Source organism: Oreochromis aureus, linkage group 18, assembly GCF_013358895.1.
Source record: "Oreochromis aureus strain Israel breed Guangdong linkage group 18, ZZ_aureus, whole genome shotgun sequence".
Classification (NCBI taxonomy): Eukaryota; Metazoa; Chordata; class Actinopteri; order Cichliformes; family Cichlidae; genus Oreochromis; species Oreochromis aureus.
In genome coordinates, this window is record NC_052959.1 from 13,428,024 (window position 1) to 13,452,630 (window position 24,607).

Here is a 24,607-nt window from a genome sequence, read left to right on the forward strand (position 1 = left end):
GTCCAAGCTGTGGTTGTTGCACTTCAGCATCTAGCTAGCTATTGGTACAGAAGAAGAGCTAGCATAAGTGGGGTAACATTTTTAAGTTTCAGGTAATTTCAAATGCAACATTTCTAACAGCTCATCAAATATCAGATAACAAAACAGTTTCTGTGCAGTTTATCACGCTAGCTAAAGAGACGGCTCCTTTGTTTCACAGCGTGAACGAAGTAAGAAAGACTACTGGAGAGGAAGAAGAAAGATTATATTTAAAGGTAAGACTGCTCAGTTTCATTTGATAAACTGGAAATGTAAAACATCTAATGTTCTCATTCTTAAATCAGATATTGGAACTCCATATGATTTGATATAATTTTTTTTCTTATTGTGAAACGTCCTGTAAAACAAACTGGGTGTATTAACTATGTATTATTCAAATGCTGGCAGTTTAGAGCAGGATAAACAGGCTAGCTTGCCGTAGTGTGGTGAATTAACAGTATAGCACTGTGTGGGAGTGTTTTCTGTGGTGTTCATGGTCACAGTTAGGTTACATTAAGAACTTGAATTGAAGTTGATGATACTTAGATTCATTTACTGAATTCAGCCTTTTTATCAACTGTATACCGTCTAGTATGAAGATAGTATAAACAGTCAGTGTTAGGGAAAGATGGCTCGTGAAACATCTCCTTACATCTTGTTGAATTCGGTGGTGCAAAGCCACAAAGAGCAGTAAATCTCAGAGCTCAGCTGACCACAGCCTTTACTTAAAGAAAAACTACTGTCTGACTCCAGCTTGGCCGTTTGGTAACACTGGTGCACCGGATTCAAACATCCTGGTCTCCACACAGTCACTCATAAAAAATAGAGTCATAGTGGAACATATATCCTTGTTGTTTTAACATAAAGCTCATAAAACATTAAATTGTTGCAGCCAGGGGCAGCACAAAAGTAATCTCCTTAGACTGCTATTTAGTTTTATTGTCCTTGTTTAACACTGAGTTAGCTAATTAGTGACAAATCCAATAACTCAAAACTAATGTTAGTCTGTCCAAATATTTATGGATCTTCTCACGCCTGTTTATCGTGTAATGACATTTAACCACCACTCGAGGGCGCTGCTTCCCCATGAATAGTTGAGCGCCTTCTGCTGCAGGAATACACGTCGGTCAGCAGGTGGCGGTGCAGCCCGGCTCTTGGGGCTAAAGATAGCAGGTGTACTGGGTCAGATGGAGCTGCTGCTCCGCCCGAGGCCGCGCTGCCGCTTTGAACTTGACCGTGAAGGCAGCAACACATGAAAGAAGAAGAAAAAAAAGCAATACTGAGAACAGACCCAACAAATTGAAAAAAAGGGGGACAATTATTATAATCCTCATCATCTCTCAGAGTAGATTTAAAGGCACTGAAGTCTCTAGAAAGAAATGACCTATTTTATTTAAGGTTGATTTTTTGGGTGTTTGTGTTCCTGTGTATCTTTCTGAATTAGGTTAAAAAAGGGATTCTCTTCTTAAACCGGGCAGGAAGCTTGGTCCACACTCCTTTGTGCAAAGATTTTTGGGAAAGTGGGAGAAAAAAACACCAGAAGAAAAGAGCTATAGGGAAGATAGAGGACTAATTAGGCCGAGAGAGTGAAGGAGGGAGGGATGGATGGAGGCTGTCAGAGGATGTGGTTGCTATAGATACTTGGCATGATGCCGGATGGAGGCAGCGCCAATTTGCATTCATTCAGATGATGGCGGCTCCACAGTCTCTTTCTCTCTCTCTCTCTCATTGCCTCTTTCCCTGAAATAAAAGCACCAGAAGAACCATTTCTTTCACTGTCCTTTCCCCATCTCTAAACAGCGCAGTTTTTTTTTTAAAGTTTACTAAAAATTTAAGTAAAAAATTGAAATATAATATACCATTAAGCTCCTTGTGTTTGATTTAAAAAAATACACCTGCTTTTCTGGTTAGTAATATTAAAACGATGCTGTAGCAAGTATAGTGAACGTTTTTGTTTTTTAACCATGTCAGAGATATTTAGCTAAAAACTTCAAAACTTGATCTTTTTTCCCCCTTTTTGTTTAAATGCTTCAAAAAGCCAGTTTGTTTAAAATGCAAATATTTCAATCTTCCCGACCTACTGTACTCTGAGTCTGAGCACAGTTTGGTGTAGGCCTGATTTTGCTGAGCTAGAAGAAAAAAAATTCTACATTCACTGTTTGATTTAAAAAAGGCATAAACAGACCAGCCTTTTATGGCAAATAGCATGTGTGGGCCTACACAAAAATAATTTTTAAAAAGTAAAAACAAAAAGATTTAATATTTCTGTTTATTCTGCACTAAACCAGCAAATTGAGACGAATCAAATTAAAAAAACAAACAAAAAAACCTCCACATTTGTCAAAAAGTCAAAATAACGGTAGTGAAAATGTTGTTGTGTGAGTTTTCTCTATTGCGTATTTCTTTATGTAACAAGACACTCAAGGTAGTGTTGTTTTGTAAATAGCTATAAGTGCGCTAGACTTATGTTAATGAATGAAATAAATGTGAGAAAATAAACTGAATGTTAAAAATTCAGTTTCACCATCATTTTTGATCTTTATCAAAATATGTGACAGCTTCATGCCCAAATTAGATTTATTAGATATTTTAGGGAAATGTGTATTTAGAATGAAAACTAAGTAATAAAAAAAAAGCTGGAAATAGGAGGTTCAAATTAATGTTACTTTATTGACCACGCATTTATACACACACATATATATACATTAGACACAAACTCTTTATTGTAAAACTGGCACAAAAATAAAAGTGCGGTGTGATCGATCTGACTTTTTATTTAAAAAATTAGTTCAAATTCTTCTTTATACTCATGCCAAATGACCAGCGTCAAATACAGCAGTGGACAGCAAACAAAACACAAGGCTCTCAATAAACAATATATATTTAAAAGCTTTAAATACATTTCTTTATTCAACCACAGATGCTTGTTGGCAATAAAGTACATCTTAAGAGACAATGAAATAACACTTTTTTAGGTGTTTTTAAAATATCAAGGGGTTAACCCATATTACAACAAAACCTTTGTTTCTGAGGTTTTGTTGTACACCAGAAAAACAACAGAAGTGGATGAACAAGCCCGGCCTTTGAGCCAAACGCAAGCAGATTTTTCTCCTGCTCCGTCAATCTGCAAGAGGACAAAAAGACAGAGGAAATGAGAAATTAGAGATAAAAACTGGGTGTGGAATAAAACGACAGGGTTGAAGCAGATTTGGACTACATTAACAAAAAAAAGGGGCGGGGTATGACGAGGGGGAGACTCCCTCCTCATGACTACTAATATCTGTCTGTGTTCGAGTCTGCACTCCTTCACCTTTGACCTCCAACGTCTGGAGCGTCAAAAGGGCACAGAGTCAACAGGGAACTCTGCAATTATGCTAAACACACACACTTGCGTCTGGTTTTTGCACCGTCATGTCTGAACATAAAAAAACCAACAAGCAGAGGAACGAGAATTAATCTGAACATGTCCAAACTTTTAATCCTTACCATAAATTAAAATGGGAAACCCACCACCTTCGCAAAGTTAAATTTTTCAACAAAAACCTTCTGAAAACCAAAAATCCCTTAAGATTTGATAGATTTGAAATGCTAGTGTCTTGGTTCAGTACAGATTGATGGGGCAGCAGAAAAATCAAGGTGTGCGTGGGCTGTGAAGAGGAGGAAGAAGAGGCTAGTTATGACTGAAGCGATCAGAGCTAGACTGCAGTCCCTGGGTAGATTCAGGGCTTCAGACACTGGGCAATTGAGGGGGCCTTCCTGAGCCTGTAGGGCTCTCCAGGGCTCTTCTCCTGCCTACGCTGTCCCAACAACCAGATAATGTATGCAGAGGGGAGCCTACAGTCCTGACTCCAATAACCACACACACACGGACACACACACACAGAAGAATATAACTGCATTCCTGCCAAAGACATCAGAGCTGGAGCGACCAGAGAAAGCTATCAGGCTGACTTTTATTTGATTAAAATGCAACTCTGATCTTTTTTATAATTAGCAATTGGTAAAAATTGTGGAACGAAGGATGGGGGCTTCTGATTTGGGAGTGAACTGCTGAGGTAAAGGCCAGATGCGTAATGCATTACTGGAATCCTTAAAATGATTCAGCAACTTTATGCTAGGATCCAAAAATCTAAATATGAGGCATAGAAAGATGGACAGGCACAGGAAGTGATGGACTTTTTCTAGCTGAGAGGCACATTAAAGTAATATTTCTACTTGTCTTTGTTTCTCTTACCTCTCTCCTTTGTACAGTCTTGTAATCAACAAAAACTACAAAGGGTTTAATGTATTTGTGAGAAAATAGCTCTAGATCTTAGAAAATAATATTACATTGCATATGTTCATGGTATATTGCTAAGTCACACTGACTCTATCAGAAAAACCAATCCATTTAGGAAGTAATTGGGAATTGACCTCGTACCTTGAGAATAGGCTGTTGTTTAGGTCAATACGCGAGACACCTAACGATGTGTGATGAATGCGGCTGATTGCACAGAGGAAGAGTTTTAACTCTCGTGTCTTATGTTTATCAAAGTTTATTTTAATCAATCAGAGAATTTGGACGATACCACTGTGAAAACTTCAAAAGAAGAGCGTTTTCGAGTAGCAAGCGTGCAAACCTCATATCAGCAAAAGCATGTAACGCTGATTTATCGCGTTTGACAAAACGTTCAGCTCTGGCGTCACGAGAGCTTGCCTTTGAGAACATCTGAGGCTTAACTTGGTCAAAAACACTAAATGCCAGCTCTGACATTCAACTTCTCCAACCTCTCCTATGTGCAGGACACACTTTTCCCCAAATTCTTCCTGTTTTCCCAAGAACAAGGTCACCCTTTAAAGGATGTTCTCACGGAAAAGAGTTAAATCTTTTTCCACAGAGACAAAGTGAATGTGTGTGTGTGTGTGTGTGTGTGTGACAGAGTGGATAAAGTAAGAGAGGCATAAATAGAGAAAAAGCCTGAATTTGGATGAGGAGGGTGTATGTGTGGGTAGGTGTACAGTGGACTCTCTCCCTCTAGTTCCCTGCTTTCTATATTCAACCCCACCGTCCCCGACACACACACACACACCCTAATGCTGACATTGTGTCCGTCCAACAAAGACGTCCCTGCAGTCCCCTCATTATAAATACATGTCATTGGATCACAGCTCGTCTGAATCCCCGAGTCTGCTGCGCTCTAAGTGGCCGTGACTGAGCCCTGAATGGGTGGCCGAGCGACAGCTAACCCAATAGAGCCAGCGGTGTGAGTGAGTGTGCGAGTAGCCTCAGCCTATGGGAATGAAAGCATCGCAGCAGGACGAGGTCAGAGGTCAGGGGCTGTCTGTTATGTGTGAGGACGCGAATATACACACATGAACTTTTCAGAGTGTCGGGCATGCTGCTTATAATTAAGAATTGGTGGCAAAAAAAGGGGGACATGAATCTGTGACGAGGACAGTTTTGAGACGAATTCATGAAAAGTGCGTTAACGGTTAGCTGCTGCATGCATGCAGGAGGTTTGCTTTAAATCTAGGGCAATAAGTTTCCTGCTGCCTCAACAACAAAGCTGCGGAAATCTCGTCCTGGTTCACTTAGAAGCGGGGAACAAGGTGTGTGTGTTTGCACGCGTGCTTGCATGTGTGTGTGTGTGTTTGAAAAGGGCTCATCCTATCGCATTTTGCAGGGAAATGCAAAAGTGTCTCTATCCCTCTGGAACCACAAACCAGGACAAGTACAGTGTCGTACTCTCATTCCTCCTCCCTCTCTTCTATTTCTGAGTAAAAGCTTGCATTTCTCCCCAGGTATAACAAAGTTTCCCTCACTCTACTTTCACTTGCGTTTCGAACCACTAGAGATATGACCCTAAAGTCCACCAGAAATTAATATTTAAAGAGTAACTAATCACCAGCAGGTAAGCTGAACATGCACGCCAAGCCTTAATCATTGTTGCCTTGTTTCGCCGAGCCAATGAATGACGTGAGCCCAGAGGTTAGTGTTTCAAATTAAAATGTGTGCTTCTTCTCAGTTTTCTTTCTTTATGACACCTTTTCGAGTGTGAGCGTACATATGTGTGTATCACAGACAGTCTAATGCGCAGTTGGCTCATTAATGCATCATCGCAACAATGAAATGAAGAAGCAATGGCAGCTGCTCATGCTAATCATGTCTGACATCCCACCACCATCCAGCACGTTTGCCTATATATATATATATATATATGGATATACATGTCTCCTGGCTCTCACTAGGCGAGGACCCCGAATAGCTGCCTGCACACATTGCCGGATGGGGAAAAAAAGACGTGCAGTGCTAACTGTAGAGGGAAATCACTGCATTTCTGTGTTTCTAGAGTTTTATTCATGCTTTTTTACAAAGTGCATCACATTCGTCAGTGTGCTTGACCCAGCTGACAATAAAAAGCAGTGTGACAAGGTAAGCTACTCTAATTAGAATTCAATTTAGTCGGATACAGAGATATCGTATTTTAAGTTAGATTTTTGTGGCCGCTGTTAATATAGAGGACAATAAGGGAAAGGAAATATGGGGAAATAGTAGTGGGACTTTCCAACAGATTCCCATTACTGTCAATAAAAGTAATGAATAGATTTTAGCATAAAAATAAAAGAAGATAAAGGAATGATTAATGCAGGCATTAATATGTAAAACTTTAAATATTCTTGCCCCTTTTTTAAGGTAGAAGCTTCATGCAAAATCAGAAATATGTATATAAGTATTAAAAAATAGATAACACTAACTGATTCAAGTGAAAATGTGACAAATAAAACAGTCTGTATCCTGTACAGCATATGGCTCTTCACTGAATGTCCAGTTCTGTGAGAAGAGTAAAGAAAAATTGTGAAGCAGACAATAATGCGAGGGAGAACAAGAGAGTGGGGGACAAAGAGAGAGCGAGAGAGTCTAAAAGTGTCAATGCCAGGCTTCCTTTGGGCATGAGTGAGAAACTATGAGTGGTGTGTCAATGGATCAGAAAAGCACATGCAAACGCACACACACACACTCCCCACTGAGCCAGAGCCTCTGCCAGAGACAGGTCTATGGGTCTATTGAGGGGACTGGGAGGGAGCTGTCCCTTTCTGTAGAGCTAATGAAGCCTGGACCCCCAAACATAAAGGAATGGAGAGAGTTAGCATTGCGCTCCTACACCCATTCACTCACTTTCTTCCTTTACACATCTCCTGATGAGGTAATGCTGTCTCTCTTAAAGGGATACCATAAGTAATGCACCTTTAGTCGCACAACGAACGCATCACGCCGAGATATGAGCTTACACAGGACCAGGCTGAGAGGGTTTCACACAGTTAGTTCTTAATGAAGATGTACATTTTTATAAATTCACATCTACCTTCACCGGCCACTTTGCTAGGTGCACCTTGCTAGTAGAGAGTTGTCTTTTTCCTTCAGAACTGCCATCACTGGGTGGCATAGATTCAACAAGGTGCTGAAAATATTCCTGAGATAAGTTGATCTATTTTTACATGATAGCGTCAAACTATTAGATTGAGATCTGTTGACTGTGGAGGCCATCTGAGTGCAGTGAACTCATTATGTTCAAGATGATTTCGTTTAGTGACATGGTGTGTTATCCTGTCATGAAAAGATGGGAACACTGCGGTCATAAAGGAATGGACGTGGTCAGGAACAATACTCAGGTAGTCCATGATTTTTTTTAAATGATGCTCAGTTGGTATTAAGGGGTCTAAAGTGTGCCATGGAAGTATCCCCTACACTATCATATGATCCATGCTTTTATGTGGTTTACACCAAATTCTGACTCTACCATCCAAATGTCATGGCAAAAATAGAGAGACTCATCAGACAAGGTATGGAAGGTTGTAAAAAGTTATTAAGTTACTCTTGCCTTCCTATCAGCTCAAAGCAGTATGACATCTGGCATAAACAAGGCATTTTCACCCAGAGAACTGCAGCTCACTTGATATTTCTCTTTGTCAGACCATTCTCTGTAAACCCTAGAGAGGGCTGTGTGGGAAAATCCCAGTAGATCAACAGTTTCTGAAATACTCAGACCAGGCTGTCTGGCACCAACAAGCATCTCCCCCATTCTGATGTTCGGTTTAAACTTCTACAGCTTGTCTTGACTACATCTAAATTCCTAAATGGACCAAGTTGCCGCCATGTGATTGGCTGATTTGATTATTGTGTTAATGAGCAGCTGAACAGGCATACTTAATGATCTGTATATTGTTGCAGTTTTCATCATCAGCTGGTCACTGGTTTTTGGCAAGTGTTAATCTAACAACAGCAAATACAGTTTTTTTAGGGGACTAATCAGATCTGGATTAATACAAATTTTTAACATGGACATTGTAGATATTCGTTTAAATCAGAAAACATTTCACTGTTTTTTTTTTCCATAGTTTTGGACACTAATGAAGAAAAAAATTCCAGGATTTTCATGTACATGAAATACTTTATAGAACCATCAATTCAAAAGACAGGTCAGATGATGTGAACTAAATATTGCATTAAATCAACTGAATAAATATGTATTATAAGCAATAATTAAGGGCAGGATATAACATTTCTAAGATGTAAATATGTTGATTTAAGTGTCCTTAAAGCTGAAAATGTTGAAAGAAAAAAAGACTGTCGTGTAGAAGACCTTTACATTAACGCTGCACATGTAATAGCAACATTATTACCAGCATATCCTTTAGGTGAAAACTGCCCAGATAACTGTCATTTTTTGGGGTAATAACTAAAGATAACATTGACTTACTCTTTACATTTTTGTGCTACAGAGTATCGTCAGCCTTCCCCATTTTGTTAACAAAATAGTAACAAAATGGTGTAAACCTGGCATGTGAATAAACGGTCTAAACCGGAGGACTCTGGATTTCCTTCATCATGGAAATGCGGAGTCTTGGTACAAAGCTGCAGTCAGTCAGCAAGAAACAAAGACAGGCACCACACTGGAGAGCCTGAGACCAACATGTCACTCAGAGAAGAAATGTCCCAGAGAGCAGAGATGTGGAGAGAAAAGGCTTCCAGACAACACAATCACACTTTCAGCAGGGGAGGTCTGACTTTAGGCGGCCTGTCTATCTGCCTGTCTGCTACTCTGCTGTGACTACAAGATGATGAAGGAGCGCTTGTCCAAGTCTACGCCCAGTCCTCTCTGAACAACCACACTGAGCTAATAATAGACGGCAGTGCTTATCAAACAGTCTCAAAACTTCATTTGCATCTTGCAAGACCCAGACAACAACCAGAGAGGCCCTACACACACACACACACACACACACACACACACACACACACACACACACAGAGTCATGAACCAGACAACCCCTTCACTGGCCTTGACCCATGAACTCTAGGGTCCTCTTTCACCTGCTACGACAGCATTCATGCTCCCGAGGCTGTCTCGCTGGCAGCCGACTGTTCTGCATATCTGCTCACTAGATTCCCACGCTCCGAGCTCAGACCTCCTGCACGGAGGACAATCACACTTTAAACACGGCTGTATTCATACAGGTAATTATGGAGATCAGTATTGTATCTGTGTCTGACTGTCTGACATTTAGGGCCTCATGCACTGTCTTCACAGCTCAGTGCATACTATGGTGGGGGCGCGAGCTTTCCTTTTCCCTTCTTCCCTCTCAAATTGATCAATCTGACTGGCACACACACAAAAAAACCCTTTTGTTCAGCACAGCACGGCGATCATGTATATTTCTAATAAACGGCTGTATTCTTTCACCATGAAACTCAGTCCGCTATCTTGCAAAGCGCTGCTCTCGTGTCGCCATTCCCCTTCCCACTATCCTCTGCATCCCTCTGTTTTGCTTGTTCCCTCTTCTCCAGCACATCAAGGGTAAACTCATGACTCGCCTCGCCTTTCTTTCCTCTTCCTGACTCTTTGCCGTTTGTCATTGGCTGAAAGCAGCTCCACATTGGCTGGACAGAAACGGTGATGCAACGAACACGAGGCTCCTGTGTAGTAGGGGTGTTTACGTGTTTTTTGTGAGAAACGGGCTCTGAGCGCGCGTCCGCTGCTCTCCCACAAATAATGTGACCGCCGAACACGGACGGGCGCAACACTCTCTTCTCTCGTGTGATCATGCGAGGGAGACCTTCAAAAGACTGTGACTGAATTTGCCTCGCCGCGCAGCATATGGGCACCCTCGCCGTTCTATGCAAATGGCCGAAATGCAGACAAATCTGCACAAATGCAGACAAACTAAACTCCCCCCACCACCACCCTCCAATGTCTCATTAATGGTTTCTCCTAAAACCAGACGCCCCCCTCATCAAATAATAACCTCTCCACTTACACCCCCGCCCCAACTCCATCTTCCCCTCCTGTGCACACCCCCCAATCTCATCCCACAGTCTAGACCCCGCAACCCTCTCCCAAACCAGACACCCCAAAATCTCCCCCACCCCAACCAACCCCAACCCACCCCCACGCCTCCTCCCTCTCCTCTCCTCAGCTCCCACGACCAGCAGACAGACCCTATGATTTGCGTGACCGCCATTTTGCTGCCCACAGTAGACCTAACTGTACTGGCGCAGCAGCAGCTGCCTTGATGGGCAAATGCAAATGCGAGCGCCGCATTGTCGCTTGAATTAACGGCCCCACCACCACCACCCACCACCGAAAAACAAGACCTGCTCGATCAGATGCGACTACACAATGACGCAGTGCCGTAACTGTAATACAGAAAACGTGACATGTTCATTTACACAAAGCGGCTGCGAGGAGCTGCGCTGAATGCTATTATGCACGGTTACGGGATCAAACGCGTTCTGTATTTTTTTTTCCCGATTTTATAAAAAGGTGCATTTCCAAAGTCTCAAATAGGTGCAGCTGAGTCGTCTCCCGTTTTTCATGCGATACTTCAAAGCTACAATCCGCCAGTCTTCAGGCGGCAATTTTTGTGCTGCGGCCTATTTATATTTTTCATCTGCAGCTCTTTTCTAGCAAAATCAGTCACCCCATGATTTGTTCAGTGCCATGGTAACCAGACACCCATGTGCATGAAAATGAGACTATTATGGTCTGTGTGTCTGGAGTTTGTTGGGCCTATGGATCCCTACTTAATTAGAGTCTGTGTGCATGTCTGAGCCTCTCTGTTTGCTTAATGCTTTCATCTGTGCATTATGTATGTCTGTGTGTAAAAAAAAAAAAAAAAAAACTGCGAGTGTGCATGCGTGACAGAGCGCGATCTGATTAAACAAAGCCCCAGCTTAATCTTTTGTACAGTGTCACATTTGCATACGAGGGAATCACATGCAAGCAAGCGCACCATATGGCACAGTATGTCTAGACAGTTGATCTAGCATGCACCGAACACCTATCAAACACATTTCTGGGTGCGAATACTCGCACCTTGAAAGAAACTCCCCCCACCAAAACCCAAAAACAAACGGCATGGAGTACGCTTTAAAACATCACTTCACTCCTGCTCGCTCGTCGCCAACGCGCGCCTTCGTAGGATCAATTACCAGCTCATGCCGACGACGTGATGTTCGGAGGTTATGCAAATGCAATTAGCCTTGATTTGCATTCAACGACAACAGCTAACCGACGCACAGATGGCAGACAACGGGGATGCACTCGCCATTTTTTGGCAGAGGGAAAGACTGGCGGCCATTTTGTCTGAAGCTGTGCCCATCTGGATGGAAACAACCACGCTGCATTACTGTGACGACGACAGCAGTTTGGGAGATGTGGGTGCACACTGCTGCTGCTGCTCGCAGCTCAAACACTCAAGGCCAAACATATACAGTCCATTTACACACACACACACACACACACACACACACACACACACACACACACACACACACACACACAGCTCTGTGATGTAGATAAGAATTATACAGCGAGAGTAGAGATTGAAAGCACGAGTGGCATCTTATAATTAAAGAAACACCTCTTTTTTTCACAGCTGTAATCCTAAATCGGCCTCAAAGGATGCCGAGTTACCATCTCTCCCTGTCACAGGCTATTTTAGGCAATGTGTGATGTAATGACAGCGCATTCAGAGTAGTTCATAGAGTGGAAAATGTGAAGTGCTAAAGAGAGATACTTGCCATTTTACCATCTCCACTACAAGGTCTCTCTGCTCTATGATCTCCAGCCCTCTTTGCTGTTCAGTCAGTTTTTTTAAACAGTCTGAAATTGAATAATAGACATCATGGAGAAAAAAAAGAGAAGCTCATACTTCGTGTGCCAGTATTTCTGGTTTAAACAGACACGTGTCTACAGCTCACCATAGTAACAGCAAGCCAAGCGAGTGGTAGAGAAAATAAAGATCTGTCTCTTTGTCAAATGTAAAAACTAGTTGGGGGAATAAACAACGGGCGAGTCGAGGATGGAGAATGAGTCAAAAGTAGAGCTCCCGAACTGTGTGGTTTTTTTTTGTTTTTTTATCAGCCCGAGGCAGGAGGTTGGGGGGATATGTCAATCTTATGATGGAAAAAAAAGGCAAGAGAAAGGAGCATCCCTCTTGGCAGTCTTTCAACGTTCTGGGCATTGGGTATTATTTGGGGAGAAATCCCCTTCAGCAGAACCACACACACAGTCAGTGGAGATTGGGACTGAGGTCCAGTCCAAGGAGCCAGGGCTGCAGCTGAGAGAACCACACAGGACCTGTCTTTTGGAGGTCTGCAGGCCCGTAGGCCACACACTTAAAACACAGGAAACCCCACTCAGAGCTGTGAAGGTTTTCTGTTTCATATTGATTTCTCCTGCATGCCGGTAGCTCCAGAGGTGATCTGAGCCTTTGGGGACCTTCTCCATCCTTCCCGGCCCACTCACTAGCTCCCCGCCTGGGCTTCACTGGCTCTGCTGGACCCCTGGATGGAGGTACAAGCCACAGGAGGAGAGGAAGAAGACAAGAGCCCATGGCAATGATGATGAGCTGCGCCGGGTCTCTGAGTTCAGTCATCCAGCAGCCTTTATCCAGCCTTCCAACCACCCACCCTTGCTTCCATCTGAAAAAGGGAAAATAGAGAGTGTTTTTCAAAATCTCACCTTTGGCATTCAGCATCCCTCTGCTCAATGCAAATGCAAATGCAAACACTAACACTTTGATTAAAAATACGTGGGAAGAAAACGCCAACTTGCTCTTTTGTAACCCGCCCCAAGGCTCCCACTGCTGTACAGAAACAAATAAAAATTCTCAACATGCTGTATGAAACACAGAAGCATCAATTTCTGTTCGTTTTTCTAAAATGTTATGCACAAATATGTATTTTTCACGTTAAAATCATTTACATTTAACCTTAACCGTGAGGAATTATTAACAACAGTACCAAGATGCATGTAGAAATATTATAAAAGTATTCTGAAACCTGTTATTATGCTAATACGCTATAATCCTTTGTGCTTCTTTGTTCTTTTCTTTAAAAAATAAGAATTGCAGGAGCCTCCCCGAGTAACCTGCACACACTGGCCCTTGTTTCTATCAAACTTGGCTACAGAGAGACCCAGCTCGGTGTGTTCGCCTGGAAAACGATTAACACAGTTATAGCCAGTCATGGGATAGTTTGCTAGGGAATTTAAGTTTGCAGTAATGTGCGTGTTTTCATCATATAATGGAAGGAGCAACGGGAGTAGCCCAGCGAGCCGGAGGAAGATTCAGACACAATGCAGCCATTGAGAGAGTTCAGACATGGGTGTTAACTCGCCATTCCTTCACACACAATAGGGCCCCCCACTACAGCCAGCATAGGGCACAATGTTGGTTCAGGGCAGCCCTCCACCCAGTCACAAAGAAAAGAGCTGCATTATCAAGATGGGAGGAGAAGGAAGGGTGAGGGGGGTGCAGGAGGAGAGAGACAAACAGGAGATTGAGGGATATTTGTGTATGAGGAGGGAGGCAGAGAAGCAGAGAGGAGGCCCTGTGACCCATGGCTTTGGACTTGAGGAACAAAACAGCGAGACGTCACCAACGTCAGCATCAGACGTTCCATCTATTTTCCGCATGTTGTCGATTTTATTAGCGAGCACCATGAAAAAGCTATTTGCACATAAGAAGCTATTCGCGCATTTACAGTGGTGCAAAATATGATGTGGGAAAAGTAAAGACTACTAACAGATGGTTTATTCCGAATCCCATGAAACGACTTTCAAAGCATGAATTAAAGACACCACATTAGAAATATTTGTGCTAACTGATATTTTGCAGTGTGCAATTTACTAAGGATGACTGGTTCTGTAGTTCTTTGTAGGAGAATTAATGAGGACAAATAATAGCGTGATTCAGCCCCTGCTTCGGAGCGGTTAATATGTGGAACATATGTTCTTCTTGTTAGTTAATCCCTGTGAAGAAGAGCCTGGAAAGAAGCAGATCTGTCTTTGATCACACATATGTGGTTATGGGCTTTGTCTAGTACATTATTTAAATATAAATAATGCAATTTTTTTGGGTTCCTGTCAAAAATATGCTTGGGACATTTTCAAGAAATAGATGGAGCCATACTGAAGCCAGTACCAAGCTAGGATAGCAAGCTGTATTTTGGGGATTTGCAGACTATTATATTATATTATATTATATTATATTATATTATATTATATTATATTATATTATATTATATTATATTATATACTTGGTGGATCCATATTAACGTACCACAAAACTAAAGCAACTCCTAAAAGTTCTTTAATGGTTTCCCTATTATGGGGTTCTCTTATTCATATTTTTATTTTCTTTCCTTTTTTTAACATCTATTGGACAATAAAGTAGAGAATAAACAGGAAAGTAGGAGAGAGAGCAAGAGGGTTGACAAGCAGGAAAGTGTTCAGAGTGGAACCGAACCCAGACCTCTGCAGCCTTTTGGCATACGTGTTCAACCAAAGCCATTGAGGTGCCTCATTATTCAAGTTTTGCTCTGGTGATACATACTGACCCAGCAAACAGTTTGTGGACTCATTTATTTTTTTAAATAAAACACATTACTGAGTAAAATTTACACTTCACTTTACATTTAACATATAACTGCAATGCTGTTTTTGACTGGTGACCTTATTTCCATATTTCTTCCACCGTGTCCCTGTCAGGCTCTTCATACAAATTTTAAGAACTGGTAATAAAAGCAGCATCATTTTTGATGCAGGTGCATTTTAACTGCATCCAACTCCCCCCCCCTTTTTTTTTCATTGGATCTGAGAGACCAAATTGTTTGCCTGCTTTCGTTTGTTCCAGTGAAACTCAGAGTTGAATTTGATGTACAGTACGTGCATGAAATGAAGGACATGGGAATTTATCTGCACTTTAATGGCATCATATTTGCAGCAGAGAGCAGGAATCACATCATCTCCAACGACTTCAGCATTTTTGAAACATCTTTAGCGGTCATCCAAAGACTGTATAACAAGCATTTGCTTGTTCTGAGTTGCTTGTTATACACTCTGCACGGTTGTAAGAGAGCACTGTTTTGGGAGTGAAGCTGACAGCGTTAACAAGCCGTTGGTAATGTAGGTGTAAAAGCTTTTATTCTACCTTCCTTTTTCCAGACAGGTAAAAATCTCCTCTGGCAAAACAAAGGGGCGGCTTCTGCTTAAAATGTATAAAGGAAGCTATCAGTTTGACAGTGTTTAAGGCCAGCAGGCTGTATAGGTGGTGACGAGGTGGTGGGGCTGGGGGTGCAGGAGCAGTTGGAAAATGTTTATGGAGATCCTGTGTCTCTCTGGGAGCCTAATAGGATCCCATGGCTGGAGTGAGAGCTCATTGTGCCAGTGTAAAGGATTACACTGCTAAACTGGTAAAACAGGGGAAAAAGCCCAAACACTCTCTACCTCCTATGGAGAGGCAACGAACCATCCAACAATGAGAGGGGAGAGTATACTGGGAGCTGACTCATTTCATCAACAGAGAAAGCGACCCAAGGAAAGAGAAGTATCGGAGGAACTGTGACAGAGGGGGGAAAAAAGACCGGGCAGTTCATTTAGCTGTATGTACAGAAACAAAAATGACTGCAAATGGAGGGAGGGATGACAAAAAAAAAACAGAAAGGAAGGGGCAGGGGGCTGCTTGGATGACAGTTTCAGTATTCGAGGGTAAAATGGGCAAATGATGTCTGTCTTGCTTGTCTGTCTGCATCCTGAGTGACAGTTTACAATCTCTGAGGCAGCAGGCAGGCCCAGCAGGTCGGCTCTTTGGCTCCATACAATCCCTCATTTCCTAACCTATTTTTTCCTCTCTCTGCCGTCTACCCTCCACCTTCAGCTCTCGTCTGTTTCCAGCCATTTCTAATCTCCCCCGCTCTGCCACCACAGCCACTACCTTCGCTCATATATATATGTGTATGTAAATATATATTTTTATTTCCACAATTTTTTAGTTGATCGCAAGTTAATTTAATCATTACATTGACTGAGCCTTCCTTCCTTGTATTTTTCTGACTTCACCACAAAAAGACTAATACTCTGCAACAATAATGCCCTCTCCTCTTTATGGAACTAGCTTGCAGGCTTTTTCTTGCCCTTTGACGCAAACGATGACCTGAATCAGTCCCTCTCTGCACCTGCCTCACATTCATCCAGTAACTGTTTACAGCCGACTTTCTTGGAGCTACGATCATGCTGAACTGGTAGATTAATTTTCAGCAAACATTTGCTTGCTTTTGGATTCTCTGCTCGCTTTAGTGTCTTATATATATTTTTAAAAAATCCCCAAAGGGTTTTTTTTTTCATCGCAAAATTTGAAAGCACAGGAAATCCTCCGAACGTCTGATGAGCATGATGACCCCGCATATTTCCTGCAGTTTGCATGCATAGCACATACAACATTATTCTCATCTCATTTGCTGTTCAAATGGAAACCACGCCGGGCACAAATGCATCATTTGCATCCTGCAACCTGCCAGGCTGACAGACTCCTCTCTCTCTCGCCCTCTCTCTCCTCCTTCGCTGTCTTCATCTCTTCCCTTCCTTCAAAGGCTGCTGAGGGTGTATTCAAACAGCAGGATACACACTCAGCTAACAAACCTCATTAAGGGCCCATACACACTTTCTCAATGCTTACACTAGCTGTCACACATCCTCTCTCAATGCACACACTGGTGGCCACACTGACCACGACAAAGCATCTTTACAGAGCTAATTAGAAGGGTCCCCCTCTCTATTTGAAACTCATCTGAATAGGAGGGAACATGATAATGAGGAGGGGAGGACGAGATAGAGGAGGGAGGGACAGTTGGGATGAAAAAGGAAAAAAGGGGCGAAGGAGAGAGAGAGAGAGGATGCCTGCTAATTTATTCGCGGAGATGGTGGGCATGTTTTTTCGTGGCGTGGAATTAAAGTGAGGAGCCCGTGCAAGCAGGGGGAACCGAATTAGTGTGACACTGCTCAGAAGCAGCGACGGAGACGAACGGGGAGGGAAGTGAGTGCTGCACCATTTTGATTGGTGTGCCAGTATCTGGAGAGAGAGATAGAAGGAAGCCATGGGTGGGACCCTAGCTTCATCGGGAAGGCGGTAAAAAGAGCAGCCGCTGCCACGGACGGCATTTCAGAGAGCTTTACATGAACTCATGATCAAACTAACTGGAACACATGTAACACAATATGTGGTGTAAAGAGGCACAAGATGATCACCTGAATTAAAGGGAATTATTTTCATTCCTTTTTCTGATTATAATTATTTATCTGTTATTCATCAGATAACATTTTGTATTTACTGAGGGACAAAACGTCACATTGAGGTTAAGCTCTGAAATGATCCTCAAAAGCTGCTTCATCTTTCTGCAAACTTTTGCTTTTTTTCCCTTTTGTTTCTCTGAAGCATCTCTCTCTTTCTGCGTGTGTGTGTGCAGACAATGCCAAGTTGACAGTTAAGGTCTCAGATCAAGTTTGTCTCTGAAGCCCATTTGAGTGGACATATCAGAAGCTGCACAAGAGCTCTATCAGAGCTTTCCATCATAGTAAATTAAAAAAAAAAAAGCTTTTTAAAAATATAAGAATTAAACTTCTCTAAAACAAACAAATGTGAGTATGAGGGGAAAGAAATCCAGGCTCCTTTCAATGCTCACCAGAATTTTAAGTTCAAGTTGAAGTTATGACCTAATTGTTCTCTCATCAAGGCCCAGTGGCCCCTTGATGGGAGTGCAAAGCATTCTGGGAGAATAGCAGGTGTCCCCGTGTCGCAGAGCTTCCCAGACAGCTTGTTAATTTGCACAACTTTTACACACGATCTCTGCTGTATGTGTGTGTGCATGCGTGTGCATGTATGTGTGTATATATTAGCGATGGGACTTGACCCTAGCGAGCTGCGGCAGTGTTTCGCGTCTTGCTGGGCGTGGGAAAAAGACGGGACCCCTTTTCACAGCTGCCTGGCCGAGGCCTGGGCTGCTGGGGGCCCCCTGTACCCCCCTTCGCACACACACACATACACACCCTGGTTCCCCCTTGTTCAAGATCCCCCCCAACACACACACACACACACACACACACCCCAACCCTTCTCCTCCTTCTATCCCATTCAGGCTCCAGCCTACTGGCTTTCAAAAGCAGGACCCCCTTCCCAGCCCTTCATAAATACATCTCATTATTCAAGCCCTAGTTTGCATAGGGATTCCAAAGAGATCTCCACTCTGCTCGCGAGGCCTGAAGCCTCTCAGCCTTTTGGACCGCACAAGTGCAAATTTCGACTTAGTAATCTCCCTGTGTTAATATTTGTTTTAAAACGATGTGCGCACACTTTCAAAATTCTTTCACCAATATTGAAACGCATATTTTTTTCCCTTTCTTTCTTTTTTTTTCTTTTCTTTTTTGTTTTTGTTTTTGCATCTGACTTAAAATTTCTAATTTGTCTGGGAAATTATGGAAAAATCTGTAGAAACTAAAGCCGGTGAAAAGAGAGTTTAGCATGACTATTAGCAAGTGCTTGTCTGTGTTCCATCTGCCATGGGCTATTGTACAGTACTACACACACACACACACACACACACACACACACACACACACACACACACACACACACACACACACTTCAGACCCTGTACAATACCACCCCCCCACCCCCATTCACCATTCACTGCAATGCATTACTGCAGAGATTTATCTCCTATCAGCCTGTATAATACTGAGGTTATAATTTACATCCACTTTAGAAAACAGCAGCACAGGCCGCTCCTTGCATATGCTAATGTAAAGCTTGGGAAAATCTGGGCGATTCAAAGAACTCCATCCTAAATTTGAATAACTGAGCTTTCCATTGAGCTTCAAGGTTGTGGAACCACGAAGATTTGACCTTGCTAACAATATGTACTTACCGTTTAATTCCTTATTCTCGACTATTTAAGGGGGAATTGGAGGGAACGCTCTGACGGCCTTAAAGCCGGGAATGTTTCTGTTTCCATCTCGCTCCAATAACTGCAATTATATCAAGAAGGCTGAGTTTTCATTTTTATTTATTTTTTGGTTATGTTTCTCAGCAGTCTTAAAATGATCTATTTTTTCAATAATCTTTAACCTTATGAGTCACTCTACAGTTTTCACTTAATGCTGCTGCTAAAACCGAATTATGCATATGCTATAGCTTTATGCTGATCGATGCTTTGCTCCTAGCAATCAGAGATTTTTGGATGAGGGGGAGGGTGGCTCATCAGGGCATTAGGGGCAAAAAGGACAGAGCCACCCAAACACTCTTTCCACATGAGCAGATCCAAACCTTGGGTGAGCCCTACGCCTCCGCTCTCCTAACGGGATAAAGAACCGCAGCAAAGATTACACGGCAACCTCCCCTGCACCTACCACACACTCCACCTGACAAATAGGATCATAGTGTTTAAAGGGATAAAACGCTGAATGTATGAGAATGAAAAAGAGAGTTGTGAGTGCGTGCATGCGTGTGTGTGTAAGTGTGAGAATGATGGAGGGGAAAGGGGGGGAGGAGGGGGTGATATACGATGTAAAAAATGTTAATACTTCAAAGGAAGAAAAGAATTGATGGAATTCAACATGGAGGTCCTACTTCACTCTCTCAGATCGGGCCATTTGCACTCTCTCATAGCTGCAGGCCACAGTCCACGGCTGTTACAACCTGTATGCATATTCCTGCATATATGTGAAAGGTATAAAACTGACATTTACACAAAATAAAAATGGCAGTAAATGTGTCTCCTAATGCCCCTTTTGCTTTGAAAGGGTTTATGAGAATTACAGCAGAGCAACACACTTAAAAAATCACATTTGTTACTAAAAAATAAAAATAATAATGTTTTTTTTTAAGTATTTCAAAATTCAGGCTTAGTCTGTGTCTCTTTCTGGCTTTTTCACACCCACACACAGCCCACTATGGTCACACAGCTCAACAAAATATGGACAACAATCAACCACCAGCAAAGCTCCATCGCTGGCTGATGAATCTAGATGCAAAACTATCTGAAAGCCTCCAGCATCTTCTGGTTTGACCTCTTGGATTCACTCTTAAAGCTACCTGCTGCATAAGACAAAAAGATGCACGCTTGCTTCTGCGCTTGGCAACACCGTCGTGGGTTGTTACTGATATGGAAGCAAACAACGTCGGCGTTCATCATGCACGTCTTCCTATTTTGTGTATTCACCTGCAGGCTGATTGCTGCTCCTCATCTTGTCTGGTGGCAGCTTGACTTTGTTGTGTGGTGATAAATAAGGGGCTGAAATTCCTGGCATTTTCCTTCAAAGATAAAAGAAAGGAGAATCAGTTAGCAGTGATTTAGAGGCAGTGGATGAAAACACGAGGCAGGAGAAGAAAGGAATGCATTGTGTTTGTTAACCATACAGCTAAGAGCAGTCTCCGAAACTTGTTTACGTCCTTGTATTTTTCCTCTGTGCACTTTACATTATTTTGCCTCGTTGCGAGGTTAAATCCATTTTGTGCTGCGCATACTGTAAATTATAAATGTAAGATGTCATGGACAAGCTGCACAAAGTATTTCTAGTGAAGGAACTATACCACAAAGCAAAGCTATGCATGATGTTTTATCAGCACTGCATCACAGTTGCTAAGCTACTGAAATGCAGAATGAGACATAAAAAAATATTGCACATAAAATAACAGGAGAGTAGGTTAGAAATTTTTAAAGAACATCACAGAAAGACTCACATGACATATTAATCCCTTTTTTGGGCATAAATGGAGAACATGGAGGTCAAATCGTGTATACCTCCTCAACCTGGCAAATGTCAACAACCCAGATGCACAAACATGGACACACACACACACACACACACACACACACACACACACACCATTTGAGCTGTCTTGTCTAACGGCGCACATCAAATATTGTCAGTCATGGTCTAAATAGAGCATGCAGGGACTTCAGGGATATTCAGTCATCTCTGAGGCTCGCTGATTCTGCTCTAAGAATAGATCAAACTCTGAGCCGATGTCCTATTTAGTTCTTATCTAACAGGCGAACACAAAAATAATCCACCCGGCGAAACACAGATTCAAACATATCTGCCTCGTCTAACTTGGATTCGAGTCGAAAGCCTGTTCAAAATAGGCTGAAGAGGGCCGGGTACAGCCCAGTCTCCTTTACTCTAAATGACTGATGCGGCGGGATGTTGATGTGTTGCACCTGCAGGTTCTGGTTGGGTAGCAAAGAACCAAACAACCCACAGTTATGTGATGGAAAAACACCGATAGCAGGTAGCACACAGCAGTTCAGTCCTTTCTCCCAAGTACTCCACTAGCTGGGCTTCACCGAGTGGTGTGCATGTACATCCAATTATACATCACACTCCTAATGTCAAGTTAATTACAGCCAGGGGACATCACTTAGGCTACACTGCTCATACAGGAAATACACTTGGAGTATTAGAGGAGTCAGAGAGTCTGCAGGATGCAGCTCTGCAGGATAAATTCACACTGTGTAATTATGCCTTGAAATGCAGGCTACAGCAACTTCTGGGCCTACAACACATCGCCATAACTAACATGTGAGATCTCAGAAAGCGATCTGATGCTGCTGGTGCTGCCAACACCGTCACGTGAGCTCTGGATTGGCCAATCATGTGAAGCCTTTAACTATTTCTGTCTCACCCCTCAAGATATTACTGTTTTAACACCCACACAGTTGTGACAACTACACACTAGCATGCGGTGTGGATTTGAGAACGATTTCTCCACATGCGTGTCTCCCTCGTTCCCCAAAGTTGAACAAAACGCTGATTTATTGATGCCCAACAGGCCCCTGCATCACCGCGATACCCACGCCACGAGCCCCCCCTAAAAAAATACAGAAGCAACATTCACGCCCTCGCAAGCTCCAGAGAGCCAGCAGCTCTGCACAAGAGGTGGACTGCCACAGCTACAATCACGCAGGTGCTGTTTTCCACCCGCCCCTTCCAACACTCCTCCTCAGCGGCGGCAGCCGCGGCGGTCAGCCTCCCCTCAGCATCCGTCCCTCCCGCTTCCTCCTGCTGTTGCCCGCCCCGGCATCGCTTCCTCCTCCTCCTCCAGGCAGAGCGAGAGGACCCCGCGGCTCCGAAGTGCTCGGCGTCAGTTCGTACTTTCGGTTCTCTAGCTTTATGAAATTAAAACTCATACAGCTAGATAACCAAAGACACAAACTAACCCGTCGTCTCTTAAAGGGGCCGCCTCTCCGACACACACGGAGAAAACAGAGGGCAGAAAGAGAGAGGGGGGGCAGAGAGAAAGAGAGAGAGAGAGAGAGAGAGAGCCTGCTTGTGGTCTCATTGGACTGAGAGACCTCACACACACTCACACTCTGAGTGAGAGAGAGAGAAAGGAAGATGCTCAACATATCAGAAATATTCATGTATTTATTTATTAGGATTTAGAGGAGAAACACGGTTAAAACACGACTTTAACACACACGCTCACTTCTACACACACACGGTGACTGACAGCTTAGCAGGCTGTAGGCCTGATAGATCTTTAACCTTAACTATGCCCACAGTCAAGTATCACCACAAGTTGGTTAGATGCTCAACCAGCGTTTTGTTTCGCACAGCATCTTAAGTCCATGCAGCAGTGATACGCACACAGCTTATTTCTTCATCAACTCCCATTTACCAAGCAATGTATTTTTAAGGAGTTTGAGCACCTTTGTTGTGCACACTGTCACACGCATGGGCCCTTTAACGTAAACCTTAACAAACGGTTTTCTATTGTAGTGTCACAGCTTCAGTTTATATTTCTGCAAACACGCTCACAGTGTCAGAATCAGTGCGATGGACGAAGGCACACAGAAGCAAGTTAAAAACGCAAACACACACGGCACCTCAAGTTATAATCAGTTACACCAGTCACAAAGCCAGCATCCTACTTACTTGCACATCAGGCTAACTCCACTCCACCAGTCCATATCCTCCAAATATTTCAAATTCCACCCTGGGGTTTTAATTCACCTGTGCTTCTAGGTTTTATCGCATCCGAGAGGAAATAGCGCAAAAGCTCAGAGACTCGAGACTACAGAGTGTCCACCCTCCTTCTCTCCCTGTCTCTTTGTGGATTTTGCAAAGGACCGACACGATGTCCTCTCCCTCACACGTGCAGGCTGCGACTGACAAGTGCGGAGAGCCCACGGTGTGCAGAGGGGATAAACTCCGCCTCAGAGAGAAAGAGCGAGAGAGGAGAGAGAGGGAGAGAGAGAGGAGAGAGGGCGCGAATCCGAAATTATTAAAGCCAAATTAGAAATGAATGCAGGTGCGTGTCAATCAGGAGCTGATTCCTCCAATTATACTCATTATCCGTGGGCGTAAAATAGAGAGACGAACGCATCAATTATTTCTAAGAGCAAGATGCAGATGGAGCTGCATGGGTCAAACCTGACCTTTCACAGGCTGTATTTTTGAGAACTCAATTATAGATGTTTAAAACTTCCCTGTATTCATAATTTAATCTGTGGAGAAAAAATAAGGAAAGGACTGCTTTCCCCCCGTTTCTTTTGAGCTTTATAATTCGGTTCTGGGAGCGTAATGGGAGCACAAACTTCCTAAATTCATTTACTCCTTACGACTATTCTGGAAGGTTTAAAGCTTGATTTGAGCTGTTCATTCATATAATCAGTCATGAGCAAAAGATAACTCGCAAAAACACAAATGCGGTGATTTGGTGTCAGGGAAAGGCAGTCAGTGAGATGCAAGGTGTTAATCCAAATGCTAGTTGTGTGTCCAGTTAGGCTTCCTCTGCTGTGCGCATTAAATAGCACACCACACACGTGATTATGCATTTTATTGTATGGCAGCAGTTGGGAAATAAACCCAATTAGCCGTCTTACAGTCTCGTTACTGTATCATGTGACCTGATTGTGAGCACAAACATTTTTATTACATTATTACGACACAGTTCGGTCAGTGCGCACACCAACAGTAACATGTTAGAGGATTTAAACGAGAGTTAAGAAAATGTTACAATACAATCTCTTGTTTTATTTCAAGACTATAAAAGCTCGCTGTTGAGGCTCCGAGCAGAGGAATTCTGGGGGTTTGTACTGGCTGCAGAAAGAAAAAGGGTTCACGCCTAGCTAAATCCTGATAGTATTCAGGCTTATCGAGTGCGATATATTATGATGTGAGTGATACCCGGGCTGTGGAGATGAGATAGCGAGAACGATAAGAATCACGCCCTTTGAAAGAAGAAGCCAATGGCAGAGACAAGACCC

At 42.9% G+C, this 24,607-nt stretch overlaps 2 long non-coding RNA genes across 2 annotated transcripts; one reads left to right on the forward strand and one right to left on the reverse strand.

The window, feature by feature from the left end:
* On the forward strand, positions 1 to 12,831 carry LOC120434212. The gene is made up of 3 exons (XR_005608995.1): positions 1 to 92; positions 200 to 254; positions 12,751 to 12,831. It is a non-coding gene; the product is annotated as an uncharacterized LOC120434212 (long non-coding RNA).
* Positions 11,635 to 23,476, reverse strand: LOC120434211. The gene is made up of 3 exons (XR_005608994.1): positions 23,274 to 23,476; positions 20,555 to 20,646; positions 11,635 to 12,982 (listed from the first exon to the last, which is right to left on the reverse strand). It is a non-coding gene; the product is annotated as an uncharacterized LOC120434211 (long non-coding RNA).
* Between the last annotated feature and the right edge of the window lie 1,131 nt (positions 23,477 to 24,607).